Below are 20,572 nucleotides of genomic sequence, written 5' to 3'. Positions count from 1 at the left end.
AACGGGACTTGTTTAATTTTGGCGATGTGGTGAGCACGGATGAGGTCCACCGAAGTATCTTTTTCCACGATGTACCCCAATTACGTCATGTTACCGGCTTTAAAGGATTACTTTTTAGCGGAGTTTGCCATCGCAGTCTGTGGCACAAACATTTAGTCTGTTCGATTGCTCACGGGAGAGGTAGTATTGTGAAACACTGCAGAAACGAACGACTTCCTTACTTTAGCTCCGACTGACCATACTCTGCGAAATTTTCCCAGGTCCTCTGCTGAGAATTTTTGCTGCTGGAAGTTACCTCAGAAACCCTGTTAAATCGAAATGTATTGAGCGAATCGCAAAACAGAAAGCATTTAACACGGAACACAAACAAACTGGCATATCTCATGCATTTTCAGACACAGAGATGCATGAATGCTAAATGTGATACAGTCCGAGGGCATGAGTCATAAAGTAATCTCACAACTAACAACAGGGCATTTCCAAACGACTCTTTCAAAAAGCTCAACTTGCCTGGGATGGCAGAACTGTTTGCGATTTTCCGAGCGGGAGGCGAACACGATCATGACAGTAGAGACATTTTGAAATATTTGGCAGTATCCCACACCACAGTTAGTTCCCTGGGAAGCAAACCCCTTTTACTTTTGTTTTCAACATCAATATACAGTGGGCACCGAAACAGCATTTTAACAAGCTGCAGCGTTGGAGTTGATCAGCAGAAATGGCAGTGGTGGGATTCGAACCCACGCCCCTTTCGAGACTGGAACCTGGATCCAGCGCCTTAGACCGCTCGGCCACACTACCAGCCGGCCGCGCCTTCTTATTTTCTTGTATTTCCAATTGTGCTCCTGCATAACAACAGATGCAAAGTCACATGATAAGGGTTCCATGATTCCTCTCGGACTCGCACAGCTGCTGGGATGTCCTCTCGGACTGGCACAGCTACAATGTCAATTTCGCAGCAGATATTGATAGCCCATCAATCCAGACAAAAATCAATGGTAAACTGAGTCTATCTTCTCAGACTCTTTTCAGCTACAAATGTATCTGTGAGTGCTTAAGAATATGGGTTCGCTTATGATTTGGTCAAATAACCATGAGCTGCTTGACATTACTGCAATTTCGAATCTCGCTTTGCTAAATGATTTCACCCATTGCTCGAAACAGGACGACTTTCACGTTTACACGGAACACCAAACACACCGGACTACAGGGAAAATGCACAAACCTGAGCAGGCCGTAATCCACATCATACCGTGCAGCATAGTTTCAGTCACTGTGTCTGTTTTTTTTTTTCAGAATAAGAGTCCCAAAGAATGTTCTCCACCCGAAAACCGGAGGTAACATTACAATCCGAGAACGACAGATCACATTGTGAGGATGCTCTGACCTCGGAGCCAGTTCTAGAAGCGACTTTCCTTGCCTTTTACCTTAACCGTGCAATGTGCTGCAGAGATGTTCACACCTGGACATGAGCCACATGGATACCAACTGCGTTGGAAACCTATGTGGGAATCGACGACAAGCGACTCGATAAATTTTGTTAAATTCCATGGTGCTTTTTAGAAATGCAGTTTCTGTTCACCTCAATCAAAACGGCAGTTTCTGAACATAGTAACAGAAGTCACAAGGTAATTACCTCACCGCACCCCCCACTCCGGAAGAGGTGCTAACTGCCCTTGAGTGCTTTTTGTTCTCGATGTGAAGAGCTTTCACGCCTGAGTCACCTTCACGTCTCTGGTTGCTGAGTGAATCACAAAGAAGGAATTTCACCAGAGCTGCAACTGCCTTACTTCTCCACTCGCCTTCCCCGTTTACATTTTCCTGCTCGTCAGTAATTTAAAGAAAACCAAATGGATGCGATGTCATTCTGTAGCCTCTCTGTCGATTCCTCCGTTTCAGTTCCAACATGACTTAGATCTCGGGGCGGACCTTAATACTAGCGACGCTATGAATGCGCAAGTCGAAAGGTTCCTCTGAGAGTGCAATTTCTTTCATTGCTGTTGCTGATTGAATGAGCCACTAACGTGCGAATTGCTCCAAAACATGATTCAGGATATCTGGTGCCAATTCTCGCACGTTGAATCACGATTGACAGCTTCCAAATGAGGTCTTTCTGAGACGACCTTGGGGTACATGTGACAAACAGACAAGTTCAGGAATTCGTGGTGCGCTGTGACACCAGAGCATCTGCTTCTTTCCTGTCTTTGAACCGAGCCGCCTGCGCAAGGAAGGCAAATGCGGTACTGCTTTTCGTGGAAGGATCAGAAGGCGGTAACTACACTCTCCAACAGAATGGCATATGATCAGAACCAGGTTGGAGAAAAACTTAACAACGCTTTGCACTGTAATTAAATGGAATTGCATTACATTTCACTCCCAGAGCAGATTTGTTCAAGCAAATTCGAAGGCTGGTTTGCAGATGGGAAAGCATGCAAGAAAGCTCAGTTCTTGTCCATGTAAAAGGCTGCAGTTGAAGAACAAAGCAGTTTCTGCCCAGTTTCGAACTGGGGACCTTTCGCGTGTGAGGCGAACGTGATGACCACTACACTACAGAAACAAGCCGGAGTTGGCAGTGCTGCGACTCAATGGCGTCCAACACTGAAAGTTGAATCCGTTCTACGTTTCACCTTTTTGTTTCCAATAGCTCGTTGTTGTCCAGCGTAATTGACATCTTGAAAACGTAAAAAAAAAAGACACGTTAAATTGATGACAAAATATAGACAAAGCTGTCGTCGATGTTTGTACCGTAGGGCGAGGTGGAATAGGCTGGGACGACTTTCCCTGCAGCGTAACAGCTGCAACATGACCTTATGGAAGGGTGGTTAACTGAGTTTTACCCAAGTTGGTGTGAGTTGAAAACTCGAGAGCATAGCTTTAAGGTGATTGGGCTGAAAGTGACAAAGGACCTGAGGCACATTTCCCACAAAGAAGGTTGTGCGTGTTTGGAATGATCTACCAGAGGAAGTGGAGGAGGCTATTACACTCAGAAAATTGCAAAGGTAATCGGGTGAGTTTCTGGATATGATGCGTTTAGAGGGATTGGGGCCAAATGCTGGGGAACGGGACTTGTTTAATTTTGGCGATGTGGTGAGCACGGATGAGGTCCACCGAAGTATCTTTTTCCACGATGTACCCCAATTACGTCATGTTACCGGCTTTAAAGGATTACTTTTTAGCGGAGTTTGCCATCGCAGTCTGTGGCACAAACATTTAGTCTGTTCGATTGCTCACGGGAGAGGTAGTATTGTGAAACACTGCAGAAACGAACGACTTCCTTACTTTAGCTCCGACTGACCATACTCTGCGAAATTTTCCCAGGTCCTCTGCTGAGAATTTTTGCTGCTGGAAGTTACCTCAGAAACCCTGTTAAATCGAAATGTATTGAGCGAATCGCAAAACAGAAAGCATTTAACACGGAACACAAACAAACTGGCATATCTCATGCATTTTCAGACACAGAGATGCATGAATGCTAAATGTGATACAGTCCGAGGGCATGAGTCATAAAGTAATCTCACAACTAACAACAGGGCATTTCCAAACGACTCTTTCAAAAAGCTCAACTTGCCTGGGATGGCAGAACTGTTTGCGATTTTCCGAGCGGGAGGCGAACACGATCATGACAGTAGAGACATTTTGAAATATTTGGCAGTATCCCACACCACAGTTAGTTCCCTGGGAAGCAAACCCCTTTTACTTTTGTTTTCAACATCAATATACAGTGGGCACCGAAACAGCATTTTAACAAGCTGCAGCGTTGGAGTTGATCAGCAGAAATGGCAGTGGTGGGATTCGAACCCACGCCCCTTTCGAGACTGGAACCTGGATCCAGCGCCTTAGACCGCTCGGCCACACTACCAGCCGGCCGCGCCTTCTTATTTTCTTGTATTTCCAATTGTGCTCCTGCATAACAACAGATGCAAAGTCACATGATAAGGGTTCCATGATTCCTCTCGGACTCGCACAGCTGCTGGGATGTCCTCTCGGACTGGCACAGCTACAATGTCAATTTCGCAGCAGATATTGATAGCCCATCAATCCAGACAAAAATCAATGGTAAACTGAGTCTATCTTCTCAGACTCTTTTCAGCTACAAATGTATCTGTGAGTGCTTAAGAATATGGGTTCGCTTATGATTTGGTCAAATAACCATGAGCTGCTTGACATTACTGCAATTTCGAATCTCGCTTTGCTAAATGATTTCACCCATTGCTCGAAACAGGACGACTTTCACGTTTACACGGAACACCAAACACACCGGACTACAGGGAAAATGCACAAACCTGAGCAGGCCGTAATCCACATCATACCGTGCAGCATAGTTTCAGTCACTGTGTCTGTTTTTTTTTTCAGAATAAGAGTCCCAAAGAATGTTCTCCACCCGAAAACCGGAGGTAACATTACAATCCGAGAACGACAGATCACATTGTGAGGATGCTCTGACCTCGGAGCCAGTTCTAGAAGCGACTTTCCTTGCCTTTTACCTTAACCGTGCAATGTGCTGCAGAGATGTTCACACCTGGACATGAGCCACATGGATACCAACTGCGTTGGAAACCTATGTGGGAATCGACGACAAGCGACTCGATAAATTTTGTTAAATTCCATGGTGCTTTTTAGAAATGCAGTTTCTGTTCACCTCAATCAAAACGGCAGTTTCTGAACATCGTAACAGAAGTCACAAGGTAATTACCTCACCGCACCCCCCACTCCGGAAGAGGTGCTAACTGCCCTTGAGTGCTTTTTGTTCTCGATGTGAAGAGCTTTCACGCCTGAGTCACCTTCACGTCTCTGGTTGCTGAGTGAATCACAAAGAAGGAATTTCACCAGAGCTGCAACTGCCTCACTTCTCCACTCGCCCTCCCCGTTTACATTTTCCTGCTCGTCAGTAATTTAAAGAAAACCAAATGGATGCGATGTCATTCTGTAGCCTCTCTGTCGATTCCTCCGTTTCAGTTCCAACATGACTTAGATCTCGGGGCGGACCTTAATACTAGCGACGCTATGAATGCGCAAGTCGAAAGGTTCCTCTGAGAGTGCAATTTCTTTCATTGCTGTTGCTGATTGAATGAGCCACTAACGTGCGAATTGCTCCAAAACATGATTCAGGATATCTGGTGCCAATTCTCGCACGTTGAATCACGATTGACAGCTTCCAAATGAGGTCTTTCTGAGACGACCTTGGGGTACATTTGACAAACAGACAAGTTCAGGAATTCGTGGTGCGCTGTGACACCAGAGCATCTGCTTCTTTCCTGTCTTTGAACCGAGCCGCCTGCGCAAGGAAGGCAAATGCGGTACTGCTTTTCGTGGAAGGATCAGAAGGCGGTAACTACACTCTCCAACAGAATGGCATATGATCAGAACCAGGTTGGAGAAAAACTTAACAACGCTTTGCACTGTAATTAAATGGAATTGCATTACATTTCACTCCCAGAGCAGATTTGTTCAAGCAAATTCGAAGGCTGGTTTGCAGATGGGAAAGCATGCAAGAAAGCTCAGCTCTTGTCCATGTAAAAGGCTGCAGTTGAAGAACAAAGCAGTTTCTGCCCAGTTTCGAACTGGGGACCTTTCGCGTGTGAGGCGAACGTGATGACCACTACACTACAGAAACAAGCCGGAGTTGGCAGTGCTGCGACTCAATGGCGTCCAACACTGAAAGTTGAATCCGTTCTACGTTTCACCTTTTTGTTTCCAATAGCTCGTTGTTGTCCAGCGTAATTGACATCTTGAAAACGTAAAAAAAAAAGACACGTTAAATTGATGACAAAATATAGACAAAGCTGTCGTCGATGTTTGTACCGTAGGGCGAGGTGGAATAGGCTGGGACGACTTTCCCTGCAGCGTAACAGCTGCAACATGACCTTATGGAAGGGTGGTTAACTGAGTTTTACCCAAGTTGGTGTGAGTTGAAAACTCGAGAGCATAGCTTTAAGGTGATTGGGCTGAAAGTGACAAAGGACCTGAGGCACATTTCCCACAAAGAAGGTTGTGCGTGTTTGGAATGATCTACCAGAGGAAGTGGAGGAGGCTATTACACTCAGAAAATTGCAAAGGTAATCGGGTGAGTTTCTGGATATGATGCGTTTAGAGGGATTGGGGCCAAATGCTGGGGAACGGGACTTGTTTAATTTTGGCGATGTGGTGAGCACGGATGAGGTCCACCGAAGTATCTTTTTCCACGATGTACCCCAATTACGTCATGTTACCGGCTTTAAAGGATTACTTTTTAGCGGAGTTTGCCATCGCAGTCTGTGGCACAAACATTTAGTCTGTTCGATTGCTCTCGGGAGAGGTAGTATTGTGAAACACTGCAGAAACGAACGACTTCCTTACTTTAGCTCCGACTGACCATACTCTGCGAAATTTTCCCAGGTCCTCTGCTGAGAATTTTTGCTGCTGGAAGTTACCTCAGAAACCCTGTTAAATCGAAATGTATTGAGCGAATCGCAAAACAGAAAGCATTTAACACGGAACACAAACAAACTGGCATATCTCATGCATTTTCAGACACAGAGATGCATGAATGCTAAATGTGATACAGTCCGAGGGCATGAGTCATAAAGTAATCTCACAACTAACAACAGGGTATTTCCAAACGACTCTTTCAAAAAGCTCAACTTGCCTGGGATGGCAGAACTGTTTGCGATTTTCCGAGCGGGAGGCGAACACGATCATGACAGTAGAGACATTTTGAAATATTTGGCAGTATCCCACACCACAGTTAGTTCCCTGGGAAGCAAACCCCTTTTACTTTTGTTTTCAACATCAATATACAGTGGGCACCGAAACAGCATTTTAACAAGCTGCAGCGTTGGAGTTGATCAGCAGAAATGGCAGTGGTGGGATTCGAACCCACGCCCCTTTCGAGACTGGAACATGGATCCAGCGCCTTAGACCGCTCGGCCACACTACCAGCCGGCCGCGCCTTCTTATTTTCTTGTATTTCCAATTGTGCTCCTGCATAACAACAGATGCAAAGTCACATGATAAGGGTTCCATGATTCCTCTCGGACTCGCACAGCTGCTGGGATGTCCTCTCGGACTGGCACAGCTACAATGTCAATTTCGCAGCAGATATTGATAGCCCATCAATCCAGACAAAAATCAATGGTAAACTGAGTCTATCTTCTCAGACTCTTTTCAGCTACAAATGTATCTGTGAGTGCTTAAGAATATGGGTTCGCTTATGATTTGGTCAAATAACCATGAGCTGCTTGACATTACTGCAATTTCGAATCTCGCTTTGCTAAATGATTTCACCCATTGCTCGAAACAGGACGACTTTCACGTTTACACGGAACACCAAACACACCGGACTACAGGGAAAATGCACAAACCTGAGCAGGCCGTAATCCACATCATACCGTGCAGCATAGTTTCAGTCACTGTGTCTGTTTTTTTTTTCAGAATAAGAGTCCCAAAGAATGTTCTCCACCCGAAAACCGGAGGTAACATTACAATCCGAGAACGACAGATCACATTGTGAGGATGCTCTGACCTCGGAGCCAGTTCTAGAAGCGACTTTCCTTGCCTTTTACCTTAACCGTGCAATGTGCTGCAGAGATGTTCACACCTGGACATGAGCCACATGGATACCAACTGCGTTGGAAACCTATGTGGGAATCGACGACAAGCGACTCGATAAATTTTGTTAAATTCCATGGTGCTTTTTAGAAATGCAGTTTCTGTTCACCTCAATCAAAACGGCAGTTTCTGAACATAGTAACAGAAGTCACAAGGTAATTACCTCACCGCACCCCCCACTCCGGAAGAGGTGCTAACTGCCCTTGAGTGCTTTTTGTTCTCGATGTGAAGAGCTTTCACGCCTGAGTCACCTTCACGTCTCTGGTTGCTGAGTGAATCACAAAGAAGGAATTTCACCAGAGCTGCAACTGCCTTACTTCTCCACTCGCCTTCCCCGTTTACATTTTCCTGCTCGTCAGTAATTTAAAGAAAACCAAATGGATGCGATGTCATTCTGTAGCCTCTCTGTCGATTCCTCCGTTTCAGTTCCAACATGACTTAGATCTCGGGGCGGACCTTAATACTAGCGACGCTATGAATGCGCAAGTCGAAAGGTTCCTCTGAGAGTGCAATTTCTTTCATTGCTGTTGCTGATTGAATGAGCCACTAACGTGCGAATTGCTCCAAAACATGATTCAGGATATCTGGTGCCAATTCTCGCACGTTGAATCACGATTGACAGCTTCCAAATGAGGTCTTTCTGAGACGACCTTGGGGTACATTTGACAAACAGACAAGTTCAGGAATTCGTGGTGCGCTGTGACACCAGAGCATCTGCTTCTTTCCTGTCTTTGAACCGAGCCGCCTGCGCAAGGAAGGCAAATGCGGTACTGCTTTTCGTGGAAGGATCAGAAGGCGGTAACTACACTCTCCAACAGAATGGCATATGATCAGAACCAGGTTGGAGAAAAACTTAACAACGCTTTGCACTGTAATTAAATGGAATTGCATTACATTTCACTCCCAGAGCAGATTTGTTCAAGCAAATTCGAAGGCTGGTTTGCAGATGGGAAAGCATGCAAGAAAGCTCAGTTCTTGTCCATGTAAAAGGCTGCAGTTGAAGAACAAAGCAGTTTCTGCCCAGTTTCGAACTGGGGACCTTTCGCGTGTGAGGCGAACGTGATGACCACTACACTACAGAAACAAGCCGGAGTTGGCAGTGCTGCGACTCAATGGCGTCCAACACTGAAAGTTGAATCCGTTCTACGTTTCACCTTTTTGTTTCCAATAGCTCGTTGTTGTCCAGCGTAATTGACATCTTGAAAACGTAAAAAAAAAAGACACGTTAAATTGATGACAAAATATAGACAAAGCTGTCGTCGATGTTTGTACCGTAGGGCGAGGTGGAATAGGCTGGGACGACTTTCCCTGCAGCGTAACAGCTGCAACATGACCTTATGGAAGGGTGGTTAACTGAGTTTTACCCAAGTTGGTGTGAGTTGAAAACTCGAGAGCATAGCTTTAAGGTGATTGGGCTGAAAGTGACAAAGGACCTGAGGCACATTTCCCACAAAGAAGGTTGTGCGTGTTTGGAATGATCTACCAGAGGAAGTGGAGGAGGCTATTACACTCAGAAAATTGCAAAGGTAATCGGGTGAGTTTCTGGATATGATGCGTTTAGAGGGATTGGGGCCAAATGCTGGGGAACGGGACTTGTTTAATTTTGGCGATGTGGTGAGCACGGATGAGGTCCACCGAAGTATCTTTTTCCACGATGTACCCCAATTACGTCATGTTACCGGCTTTAAAGGATTACTTTTTAGCGGAGTTTGCCATCGCAGTCTGTGGCACAAACATTTAGTCTGTTCGATTGCTCACGGGAGAGGTAGTATTGTGAAACACTGCAGAAACGAACGACTTCCTTACTTTAGCTCCGACTGACCATACTCTGCGAAATTTTCCCAGGTCCTCTGCTGAGAATTTTTGCTGCTGGAAGTTACCTCAGAAACCCTGTTAAATCGAAATGTATTGAGCGAATCGCAAAACAGAAAGCATTTAACACGGAACACAAACAAACTGGCATATCTCATGCATTTTCAGACACAGAGATGCATGAATGCTAAATGTGATACAGTCCGAGGGCATGAGTCATAAAGTAATCTCACAACTAACAACAGGGCATTTCCAAACGACTCTTTCAAAAAGCTCAACTTGCCTGGGATGGCAGAACTGTTTGCGATTTTCCGAGCGGGAGGCGAACACGATCATGACAGTAGAGACATTTTGAAATATTTGGCAGTATCCCACACCACAGTTAGTTCCCTGGGAAGCAAACCCCTTTTACTTTTGTTTTCAACATCAATATACAGTGGGCACCGAAACAGCATTTTAACAAGCTGCAGCGTTGGAGTTGATCAGCAGAAATGGCAGTGGTGGGATTCGAACCCACGCCCCTTTCGAGACTGGAACCTGGATCCAGCGCCTTAGACCGCTCGGCCACACTACCAGCCGGCCGCGCCTTCTTATTTTCTTGTATTTCCAATTGTGCTCCTGCATAACAACAGATGCAAAGTCACATGATAAGGGTTCCATGATTCCTCTCGGACTCGCACAGCTGCTGGGATGTCCTCTCGGACTGGCACAGCTACAATGTCAATTTCGCAGCAGATATTGATAGCCCATCAATCCAGACAAAAATCAATGGTAAACTGAGTCTATCTTCTCAGACTCTTTTCAGCTACAAATGTATCTGTGAGTGCTTAAGAATATGGGTTCGCTTATGATTTGGTCAAATAACCATGAGCTGCTTGACATTACTGCAATTTCGAATCTCGCTTTGCTAAATGATTTCACCCATTGCTCGAAACAGGACGACTTTCACGTTTACACGGAACACCAAACACACCGGACTACAGGGAAAATGCACAAACCTGAGCAGGCCGTAATCCACATCATACCGTGGAGCATAGTTTCAGTCACTGTGTCTGTTTTTTTTTCAGAATAAGAGTCCCAAAGAATGTTCTCCACCCGAAAACCGGAGGTAACATTACAATGCGAGAACGACAGATCACATTGTGAGGATGCTCTGACCTCGGAGCCAGTTCTAGAAGCGACTTTCCTTGCCTTTTACCTTAACCGTGCAATGTGCTGCAGAGATGTTCACACCTGGACATGAGCCACATGGATACCAACTGCGTTGGAAACCTATGTGGGAATCGACGACAAGCGACTCGATAAATTTTGTTAAATTCCATGGTGCTTTTTAGAAATGCAGTTTCTGTTCACCTCAATCAAAACGGCAGTTTCTGAACATCGTAACAGAAGTCACAAGGTAATTACCTCACCGCACCCCCCACTCCGGAAGAGGTGCTAACTGCCCTTGAGTGCTTTTTGTTCTCGATGTGAAGAGCTTTCACGCCTGAGTCACCTTCACGTCTCTGGTTGCTGAGTGAATCACAAAGAAGGAATTTCACCAGAGCTGCAACTGCCTCACTTCTCCACTCGCCCTCCCCGTTTACATTTTCCTGCTCGTCAGTAATTTAAAGAAAACCAAATGGATGCGATGTCATTCTGTAGCCTCTCTGTCGATTCCTCCGTTTCAGTTCCAACATGACTTAGATCTCGGGGCGGACCTTAATACTAGCGACGCTATGAATGCGCAAGTCGAAAGGTTCCTCTGAGAGTGCAATTTCTTTCATTGCTGTTGCTGATTGAATGAGCCACTAACGTGCGAATTGCTCCAAAACATGATTCAGGATATCTGGTGCCAATTCTCGCACGTTGAATCACGATTGACAGCTTCCAAATGAGGTCTTTCTGAGACGACCTTGGGGTACATTTGACAAACAGACAAGTTCAGGAATTCGTGGTGCGCTGTGACACCAGAGCATCTGCTTCTTTCCTGTCTTTGAACCGAGCCGCCTGCGCAAGGAAGGCAAATGCGGTACTGCTTTTCGTGGAAGGATCAGAAGGCGGTAACTACACTCTCCAACAGAATGGCATATGATCAGAACCAGGTTGGAGAAAAACTTAACAACGCTTTGCACTGTAATTAAATGGAATTGCATTACATTTCACTCCCAGAGCAGATTTGTTCAAGCAAATTCGAAGGCTGGTTTGCAGATGGGAAAGCATGCAAGAAAGCTCAGCTCTTGTCCATGTAAAAGGCTGCAGTTGAAGAACAAAGCAGTTTCTGCCCAGTTTCGAACTGGGGACCTTTCGCGTGTGAGGCGAACGGGACGACCACTACACTACAGAAACAAGCCGGAGTTGGCAGTGCTGCGACTCAATGGCGTCCAACACTGAAAGTTGAATCCGTTCTACGTTTCACCTTTTTGTTTCCAATAGCTCGTTGTTGTCCAGCGTAATTGACATCTTGAAAACGTAAAAAAAAAGACACGTTAAATTGATGACAAAATATAGACAAAGCTGTCGTCGATGTTTGTACCGTAGGGCGAGGTGGAATAGGCTGGGACGACTTTCCCTGCAGCGTAACAGCTGCAACATGACCTTATGGAAGGGTGGTTAACTGAGTTTTACCCAAGTTGGTGTGAGTTGAAAACTCGAGAGCATAGCTTTAAGGTGATTGGGCTGAAAGTGACAAAGGACCTGAGGCACATTTCCCACAAAGAAGGTTGTGCGTGTTTGGAATGATCTACCAGAGGAAGTGGAGGAGGCTATTACACTCAGAAAATTGCAAAGGTAATCGGGTGAGTTTCTGGATATGATGCGTTTAGAGGGATTGGGGCCAAATGCTGGGGAACGGGACTTGTTTAATTTTGGCGATGTGGTGAGCACGGATGAGGTCCACCGAAGTATCTTTTTCCACGATGTACCCCAATTACGTCATGTTACCGGCTTTAAAGGATTACTTTTTAGCGGAGTTTGCCATCGCAGTCTGTGGCACAAACATTTAGTCTGTTCGATTGCTCTCGGGAGAGGTAGTATTGTGAAACACTGCAGAAACGAACGACTTCCTTACTTTAGCTCCGACTGACCATACTCTGCGAAATTTTCCCAGGTCCTCTGCTGAGAATTTTTGCTGCTGGAAGTTACCTCAGAAACCCTGTTAAATCGAAATGTATTGAGCGAATCGCAAAACAGAAAGCATTTAACACGGAACACAAACAAACTGGCATATCTCATGCATTTTCAGACACAGAGATGCATGAATGCTAAATGTGATACAGTCCGAGGGCATGAGTCATAAAGTAATCTCACAACTAACAACAGGGCATTTCCAAACGACTCTTTCAAAAAGCTCAACTTGCCTGGGATGGCAGAACTGTTTGCGATTTTCCGAGCGGGAGGCGAACACGATCATGACAGTAGAGACATTTTGAAATATTTGGCAGTATCCCACACCACAGTTAGTTCCCTGGGAAGCAAACCCCTTTTACTTTTGTTTTCAACATCAATAGACAGTGGGCACCGAAACAGCATTTTAACAAGCTGCAGCGTTGGAGTTGATCAGCAGAAATGGCAGTGGTGGGATTCGAACCCACGCCCCTTTCGAGACTGGAACCTGGATCCAGCGCCTTAGACCGCTCGGCCACACTACCAGCCGGCCGCGCCTTCTTATTTTCTTGTATTTCCAATTGTGCTCCTGCATAACAACAGATGCAAAGTCACATGATAAGGGTTCCATGATTCCTCTCGGACTCGCACAGCTGCTGGGATGTCCTCTCGGACTGGCACAGCTACAATGTCAATTTCGCAGCAGATATTGATAGCCCATCAATCCAGACAAAAATCAATGGTAAACTGAGTCTATCTTCTCAGACTCTTTTCAGCTACAAATGTATCTGTGAGTGCTTAAGAATATGGGTTCGCTTATGATTTGGTCAAATAACCATGAGCTGCTTGACATTACTGCAATTTCGAATCTCGCTTTGCTAAATGATTTCACCCATTGCTCGAAACAGGACGACTTTCACGTTTACACGGAACACCAAACACACCGGACTACAGGGAAAATGCACAAACCTGAGCAGGCCGTAATCCACATCATACCGTGCAGCATAGTTTCAGTCACTGTGTCTTTTTTTTTTTCAGAAGAAGAGTCCCAAAGAATGTTCTCCACCCGAAAACCGGAGGTAACATTACAATCCGAGAACGACAGATCACATTGTGAGGATGCTCTGACCTCGGAGCCAGTTCTAGAAGCGACTTTCCTTGCCTTTTACCTTAACCGTGCAATGTGCTGCAGAGATGTTCACACCTGGACATGAGCCACATGGATACCAACTGCGTTGGAAACCTATGTGGGAATCGACGACAAGCGACTCGATAAATTTTGTTAAATTCCATGGTGCTTTTTAGAAATGCAGTTTCTGTTCACCTCAATCAAAACGGCAGTTTCTGAACATCGTAACAGAAGTCACAAGGTAATTACCTCACCGCACCCCCCACTCCGGAAGAGGTGCTAACTGCCCTTGAGTGCTTTTTGTTCTCGATGTGAAGAGCTTTCACGCCTGAGTCACCTTCACGTCTCTGGTTGCTGAGTGAATCACAAAGAAGGAATTTCACCAGAGCTGCAACTGCCTCACTTCTCCACTCGCCCTCCCCGTTTACATTTTCCTGCTCGTCAGTAATTTAAAGAAAACCAAATGGATGCGATGTCATTCTGTAGCCTCTCTGTCGATTCCTCCGTTTCAGTTCCAACATGACTTAGATCTCGGGGCGGACCTTAATACTAGCGACGCTATGAATGCGCAAGTCGAAAGGTTCCTCTGAGAGTGCAATTTCTTTCATTGCTGTTGCTGATTGAATGAGCCACTAACGTGCGAATTGCTCCAAAACATGATTCAGGATATCTGGTGCCAATTCTCGCACGTTGAATCACGATTGACAGCTTCCAAATGAGGTCTTTCTGAGACGACCTTGGGGTACATTTGACAAACAGACAAGTTCAGGAATTCGTGGTGCGCTGTGACACCAGAGCATCTGCTTCTTTCCTGTCTTTGAACCGAGCCGCCTGCGCAAGGAAGGCAAATGCGGTACTGCTTTTCGTGGAAGGATCAGAAGGCGGTAACTACACTCTCCAACAGAATGGCATATGATCAGAACCAGGTTGGAGAAAAACTTAACAACGCTTTGCACTGTAATGAAATGGAATTGCATTACATTTCACTACCAGAGCAGATTTGTTCAAGGAAATTCGAAGGCAGGTTTGCAGATGGGAAAGCATGCAAGAAAGCTCAGCTCTTGTCCATGTAAAAGGCTGCAGTTGAAGAACAAAGCAGTTTCTGCCCAGTTTCGAACTGGGGACCTTTCGCGTGTGAGGCGAACGTGATGACCACTACACTACAGAAACAAGCCGGAGTCGGCAGTGCTGCGACTCAATGGCGTCCAACACTGAAAGTTGAATCCGTTCTACGTTTCACCTTTTTGTTTCCAATAGCTCGTTGTTGTCCAGCGTAATTGACATCTTGAAAACGTAAAAAAAAAGACACGTTAAATTGATGACAAAATATAGACAAAGCTGTCGTCGATGTTTGTACCGTAGGGCGAGGTGGAATAGGCTTGGACGACTTTCCCTGCAGCGTAACAGCTGCAACATGACCTTATGGAAGGGTGGTTAACTGAGTTTTACCCAAGTTGGTGTGAGTTGAAAACTCGAGAGCATAGCTTTAAGGTGATTGGGCTGAAAGTGACAAAAGACCTGAGGCACATTTCCCACAAAGAAGGTTGTGCGTGTTTGGAATGATCTACCAGAGGAAGTGGAGGAGGCTATTACACTCAGAAAATTGCAAAGGTAATCGGGTGAGTTTCTGGATATGATGCGTTTAGAGGGATTGGGGCCAAATGCTGGGGAACGGGACTTGTTTAATTTTGGCGATGTGGTGAGCACGGATGAGGTCCACCGAAGTATCTTTTTCCACGATGTACCCCAATTACGTCATGTTACCGGCTTTAAAGGATTACTTTTTAGCGGAGTTTGCCATCGCAGTCTGTGGCACAAACATTTAGTCTGTTCGATTGCTCACGGGAGAGGTAGTATTGTGAAACACTGCAGAAACGAACGACTTCCTTACTTTAGCTCCGACTGACCATACTCTGCGAAATTTTCCCAGATCCTCTGCTGAGAATTTTTGCTGCTGGAAGTTACCTCAGAAACCCTGTTAAATCGAAATGTATTGAGCGAATCGCAAAACAGAAAGCATTTAACACGGAACACAAACAAACTGGCATATCTCATGCATTTTCAGACACAGAGATGCATGAATGCTAAATGTGATACAGTCCGAGGGCATGAGTCATAAAGTAATCTCACAACTAACAACAGGGCATTTCCAAACGACTCTTTCAAAAAGCTCAACTTGCCTGGGATGGCAGAACTGTTTGCGATTTTCCGAGCGGGAGGCGAACACGATCATGACAGTAGAGACATTTTGAAATATTGGGCAGTATCCCACACCACAGTTAGTTCCCTGGGAAGCAAACCCCTTTTACTTTTGTTTTCAACATCAATATACAGTGGGCACCGAAACAGCATTTTAACAAGCTGCAGCGTTGGAGTTGATCAGCAGAAATGGCAGTGGTGGGATTCGAACCCACGCCCCTTTCGAGACTGGAACCTGGATCCAGCGCCTTAGACCGCTCGGCCACACTACCAGCCGGCCGCGCCTTCTTATTTTCTTGTATTTCCAATTGTGCTCCTGCATAACAACAGATGCAAAGTCACATGATAAGGGTTCCATGATTCCTCTCGGACTCGCACAGCTGCTGGGATGTCCTCTCGGACTGGCACAGCTACAATGTCAATTTCGCAGCAGATATTGATAGCCCATCAATCCAGACAAAAATCAATGGTAAACTGAGTCTATCTTCTCAGACTCTTTTCAGCTACAAATGTATCTGTGAGTGCTTAAGAATATGGGTTCGCTTATGATTTGGTCAAATAACCATGAGCTGCTTGACATTACTGCAATTTCGAATCTCGCTTTGCTAAATGATTTCACCCATTGCTCGAAACAGGACGACTTTCACGTTTACACGGAACACCAAACACACCGGACTACAGGGAAAATGCACAAACCTGAGCAGGCCGTAATCCACATCATACCGTGCAGCATAGTTTCAGTCACTGTGTCTGTTTTTTTTTCAGAATAAGAGTCCCAAAGAATGTTCTCCACCCGAAAACCGGAGGTAACATTACAATCCGAGAACGACAGATCACATTGTGAGGATGCTCTGACCTCGGAGCCAGTTCTAGAAGCGACTTTCCTTGCCTTTTACCTTAACCGTGCAATGTGCTGCAGAGATGTTCACACCTGGACATGAGCCACATGGATACCAACTGCGTTGGAAACCTATGTGGGAATCGACGACAAGCGACTCGATAAATTTTGTTAAATGCCATGGTGCTTTTTAGAAATGCAGTTTCTGTTCACCTCAATCAAAACGGCAGTTTCTGAACATCGTAACAGAAGTCACAAGGTAATTACCTCACCGCACCCCCCACTCCGGAAGAGGTGCTAACTGCCCTTGAGTGCTTTTTGTTCTCGATGTGAAGAGCTTTCACGCCTGAGTCACCTTCACGTCTCTGGTTGCTGAGTGAATCACAAAGAAGGAATTTCACCAGAGCTGCAACTGCCTCACTTCTCCACTCGCCCTCCCCGTTTACATTTTCCTGCTCGTCAGTAATTTAAAGAAAACCAAATGGATGCGATGTCATTCTGTAGCCTCTCTGTCGATTCCTCCGTTTCAGTTCCAACATGACTTAGATCTCGGGGCGGACCTTAATACTAGCGACGCCAGGAATGCGCAAGTCGAAAGGTTCCTCTGAGAGTGCAATTTCTTTCATTGCTGTTGCTGATTGAATGAGCCACTAACGTGCGAATTGCTCCAAAACATGATTCAGGATATCTGGTGCCAATTCTCGCACGTTGAATCACGATTGACAGCTTCCAAATGAGGTCTTTCTGAGACGACCTTGGGGTACATTTGACAAACAGACAAGTTCAGGAATTCGTGGTGCGCTGTGACACCAGAGCATCTGCTTCTTTCCTGTCTTTGAACCGAGCCGCCTGCGCAAGGAAGGCAAATGCGGTACTGCTTTTCGTGGAAGGATCAGAAGGCGGTAACTACACTCTCCAACAGAATGGCATATGATCAGAACCAGGTTGGAGAAAAACTTAACAACGCTTTGCACTGTAATGAAATGGAATTGCATTACATTTCACTACCAGAGCAGATTTGTTCAAGGAAATTCGAAGGCAGGTTTGCAGATGGGAAAGCATGCAAGAAAGCTCAGCTCTTGTCCATGTAAAAGGCTGCAGTTGAAGAACAAAGCAGTTTCTGCCCAGTTTCGAACTGGGGACCTTTCGCGTGTGAGGCGAACGTGATGACCACTACACTACAGAAACAAGCCGGAGTCGGCAGTGCTGCGACTCAATGGCGTCCAACACTGAAAGTTGAATCCGTTCTACGTTTCACCTTTTTGTTTCCAATAGCTCGTTGTTGTCCAGCGTAATTGACATCTTGAAAACGTAAAAAAAAAGACACGTTAAATTGATGACAAAATATAGACAAAGCTGTCGTCGATGTTTGTACCGTAGGGCGAGGTGGAATAGGCTTGGACGACTTTCCCTGCAGCGTAACAGCTGCAACATGACCTTATGGAAGGGTGGTTAACTGAGTTTTACCCAAGTTGGTGTGAGTTGAAAACTCGAGAGCATAGCTTTAAGGTGATTGGGCTGAAAGTGACAAAGGACCTGAGGCACATTTCCCACAAAGAAGGTTGTGCGTGTTTGGAATGATCTACCAGAGGAAGTGGAGGAGGCTATTACACTCAGAAAATTGCAAAGGTAATCGGGTGAGTTTCTGGATATGATGCGTTTAGAGGGATTGGGGCCAAATGCTGGGGAACGGGACTTGTTTAATTTTGGCGATGTGGTGAGCACGGATGAGGTCCACCGAAGTATCTTTTTCCACGATGTACCCCAATTACGTCATGTTACCGGCTTTAAAGGATTACTTTTTAGCGGAGTTTGCCATCGCAGTCTGTGGCACAAACATTTAGTCTGTTCGATTGCTCACGGGAGAGGTAGTATTGTGAAACACTGCAGAAACGAACGACTTCCTTACTTTAGCTCCGACTGACCATACTCTGCGAAATTTTCCCAGATCCTCTGCTGAGAATTTTTGCTGCTGGAAGTTACCTCAGAAACCCTGTTAAATCGAAATGTATTGAGCGAATCGCAAAACAGAAAGCATTTAACACGGAACACAAACAAACTGGCATATCTCATGCATTTTCAGACACAGAGATGCATGAATGCTAAATGTGATACAGTCCGAGGGCATGAGTCATAAAGTAATCTCACAACTAACAACAGGGCATTTCCAAACGACTCTTTCAAAAAGCTCAACTTGCCTGGGATGGCAGAACTGTTTGCGATTTTCCGAGCGGGAGGCGAACACGATCATGACAGTAGAGACATTTTGAAATATTGGGCAGTATCCCACACCACAGTTAGTTCCCTGGGAAGCAAACCCCTTTTACTTTTGTTTTCAACATCAATATACAGTGGGCACCGAAACAGCATTTTAACAAGCTGCAGCGTTGGAGTTGATCAGCAGAAATGGCAGTGGTGGGATTCGAACCCACGCCCCTTTCGAGACTGGAACCTGGATCCAGCGCCTTAGACCGCTCGGCCACACTACCAGCCGGCCGCGCCTTCTTATTTTCTTGTATTTCCAATTGTGCTCCTGCATAACAACAGATGCAAAGTCACATGATAAGGGTTCCATGATTCCTCTCGGACTCGCACAGCTGCTGGGATGTCCTCTCGGACTGGCACAGCTACAATGTCAATTTCGCAGCAGATATTGATAGCCCATCAATCCAGACAAAAATCAATGGTAAACTGAGTCTATCTTCTCAGACTCTTTTCAGCTACAAATGTATCTGTGAGTGCTTAAGAATATGGGTTCGCTTATGATTTGGTCAAATAACCATGAGCTGCTTGACATTACTGCAATTTCGAATCTCGCTTTGCTAAATGATTTCACCCATTGCTCGAAACAGGACGACTTTCACGTTTACACGGAACACCAAACACACCGGACTACAGGGAAAATGCACAAACCTGAGCAGGCCGTAATCCACATCATACCGTGCAGCATAGTTTCAGTCACTGTGTCTGTTTTTTTTTCAGAATAAGAGTCCCAAAGAATGTTCTCCACCCGAAAACCGGAGGTAACATTACAATCCGAGAACGACAGATCACATTGTGAGGATGCTCTGACCTCGGAGCCAGTTCTAGAAGCGACTTTCCTTGCCTTTTACCTTAACCGTGCAATGTGCTGCAGAGATGTTCACACCTGGACATGAGCCACATGGATACCAACTGCGTTGGAAACCTATGTGGGAATCGACGACAAGCGACTCGATAAATTTTGTTAAATGCCATGGTGCTTTTTAGAAATGCAGTTTCTGTTCACCTCAATCAAAACGGCAGTTTCTGAACATCGTAACAGAAGTCACAAGGTAATTACCTCACCGCACCCCCCACTCCGGAAGAGGTGCTAACTGCCCTTGAGTGCTTTTTGTTCTCGATGTGAAGAGCTTTCACGCCTGAGTCACCTTCACGTCTCTGGTTGCTGAGTGAATCACAAAGAAGGAATTTCACCAGAGCTGCAACTGCCTCACTTCTCCACTCGCCCTCCCCGTTTACATTTTCCTGCTCGTCAGTAATTTAAAGAAAACCAAATGGATGCGATGTCATTCTGTAGCCTCTCTGTCGATTCCTCCGTTTCAGTTCCAACATGACTTAGATCTCGGGGCGGACCTTAATACTAGCGACGCCAGGAATGCGCAAGTCGAAAGGTTCCTCTGAGAGTGCAATTTCTTTCATTGCTGTTGCTGATTGAATGAGCCACTAACGTGCGAATTGCTCCAAAACATGATTCAGGATATCTGGTGCCAATTCTCGCACGTTGAATCACGATTGACAGCTTCCAAATGAGGTCTTTCTGAGACGACCTTGGGGTACATTTGACAAACAGACAAGTTCAGGAATTCGTGGTGCGCTGTGACACCAGAGCATCTGCTTCTTTCCTGTCTTTGAACCGAGCCGCCTGCGCAAGGAAGGCAAAT

At 45.6% G+C, this 20,572-nt stretch overlaps 12 non-coding genes across 12 annotated transcripts; all 12 read right to left on the bottom strand.

Moving 5' to 3' along the window:
• Positions 1-719: 719 nt before the first annotated feature.
• On the bottom strand, positions 720-801 carry trnal-cag (transfer RNA leucine (anticodon CAG)). The gene has a single exon. It is a non-coding gene; the product is annotated as a tRNA-Leu (tRNA).
• Positions 802-2,484: 1,683 nt separating this feature from the next.
• trnav-cac (transfer RNA valine (anticodon CAC)) lies at positions 2,485-2,557 on the bottom strand. Its single transcript has one exon. It is a non-coding gene; the product is annotated as a tRNA-Val (tRNA).
• Positions 2,558-3,777: 1,220 nt separating this feature from the next.
• Positions 3,778-3,859, bottom strand: trnal-cag (transfer RNA leucine (anticodon CAG)). Its single transcript has one exon. It is a non-coding gene; the product is annotated as a tRNA-Leu (tRNA).
• Positions 3,860-5,541: 1,682 nt separating this feature from the next.
• On the bottom strand, positions 5,542-5,614 carry trnav-cac (transfer RNA valine (anticodon CAC)). Its single transcript has one exon. It is a non-coding gene; the product is annotated as a tRNA-Val (tRNA).
• A 1,220-nt stretch (positions 5,615-6,834) lies between these two features.
• trnam-cau (transfer RNA methionine (anticodon CAU)) lies at positions 6,835-6,916 on the bottom strand. Its single transcript has one exon. It is a non-coding gene; the product is annotated as a tRNA-Met (tRNA).
• Positions 6,917-8,598: 1,682 nt separating this feature from the next.
• trnav-cac (transfer RNA valine (anticodon CAC)) lies at positions 8,599-8,671 on the bottom strand. Its single transcript has one exon. It is a non-coding gene; the product is annotated as a tRNA-Val (tRNA).
• Positions 8,672-9,891: 1,220 nt separating this feature from the next.
• On the bottom strand, positions 9,892-9,973 carry trnal-cag (transfer RNA leucine (anticodon CAG)). Its single transcript has one exon. It is a non-coding gene; the product is annotated as a tRNA-Leu (tRNA).
• A 2,973-nt stretch (positions 9,974-12,946) lies between these two features.
• On the bottom strand, positions 12,947-13,028 carry trnal-cag (transfer RNA leucine (anticodon CAG)). The gene has a single exon. It is a non-coding gene; the product is annotated as a tRNA-Leu (tRNA).
• A 1,681-nt stretch (positions 13,029-14,709) lies between these two features.
• On the bottom strand, positions 14,710-14,782 carry trnav-cac (transfer RNA valine (anticodon CAC)). The gene has a single exon. It is a non-coding gene; the product is annotated as a tRNA-Val (tRNA).
• A 1,219-nt stretch (positions 14,783-16,001) lies between these two features.
• Positions 16,002-16,083, bottom strand: trnal-cag (transfer RNA leucine (anticodon CAG)). Its single transcript has one exon. It is a non-coding gene; the product is annotated as a tRNA-Leu (tRNA).
• Positions 16,084-17,764: 1,681 nt separating this feature from the next.
• Positions 17,765-17,837, bottom strand: trnav-cac (transfer RNA valine (anticodon CAC)). The gene has a single exon. It is a non-coding gene; the product is annotated as a tRNA-Val (tRNA).
• A 1,219-nt stretch (positions 17,838-19,056) lies between these two features.
• Positions 19,057-19,138, bottom strand: trnal-cag (transfer RNA leucine (anticodon CAG)). Its single transcript has one exon. It is a non-coding gene; the product is annotated as a tRNA-Leu (tRNA).
• Positions 19,139-20,572: the final 1,434 nt, after the last annotated feature.

This window comes from Chiloscyllium plagiosum, unplaced genomic scaffold, assembly GCF_037043375.1.
Source record: "Chiloscyllium plagiosum isolate Xiang-an unplaced genomic scaffold, Cpla_swu_hap1 HiC_scaffold_42, whole genome shotgun sequence".
NCBI lineage: Eukaryota > Metazoa > Chordata > Chondrichthyes > Orectolobiformes > Hemiscylliidae > Chiloscyllium > Chiloscyllium plagiosum.
Note: the sequence above shows the minus strand (reverse complement) of the source record. Positions and strands in the feature narration are given on the sequence as shown.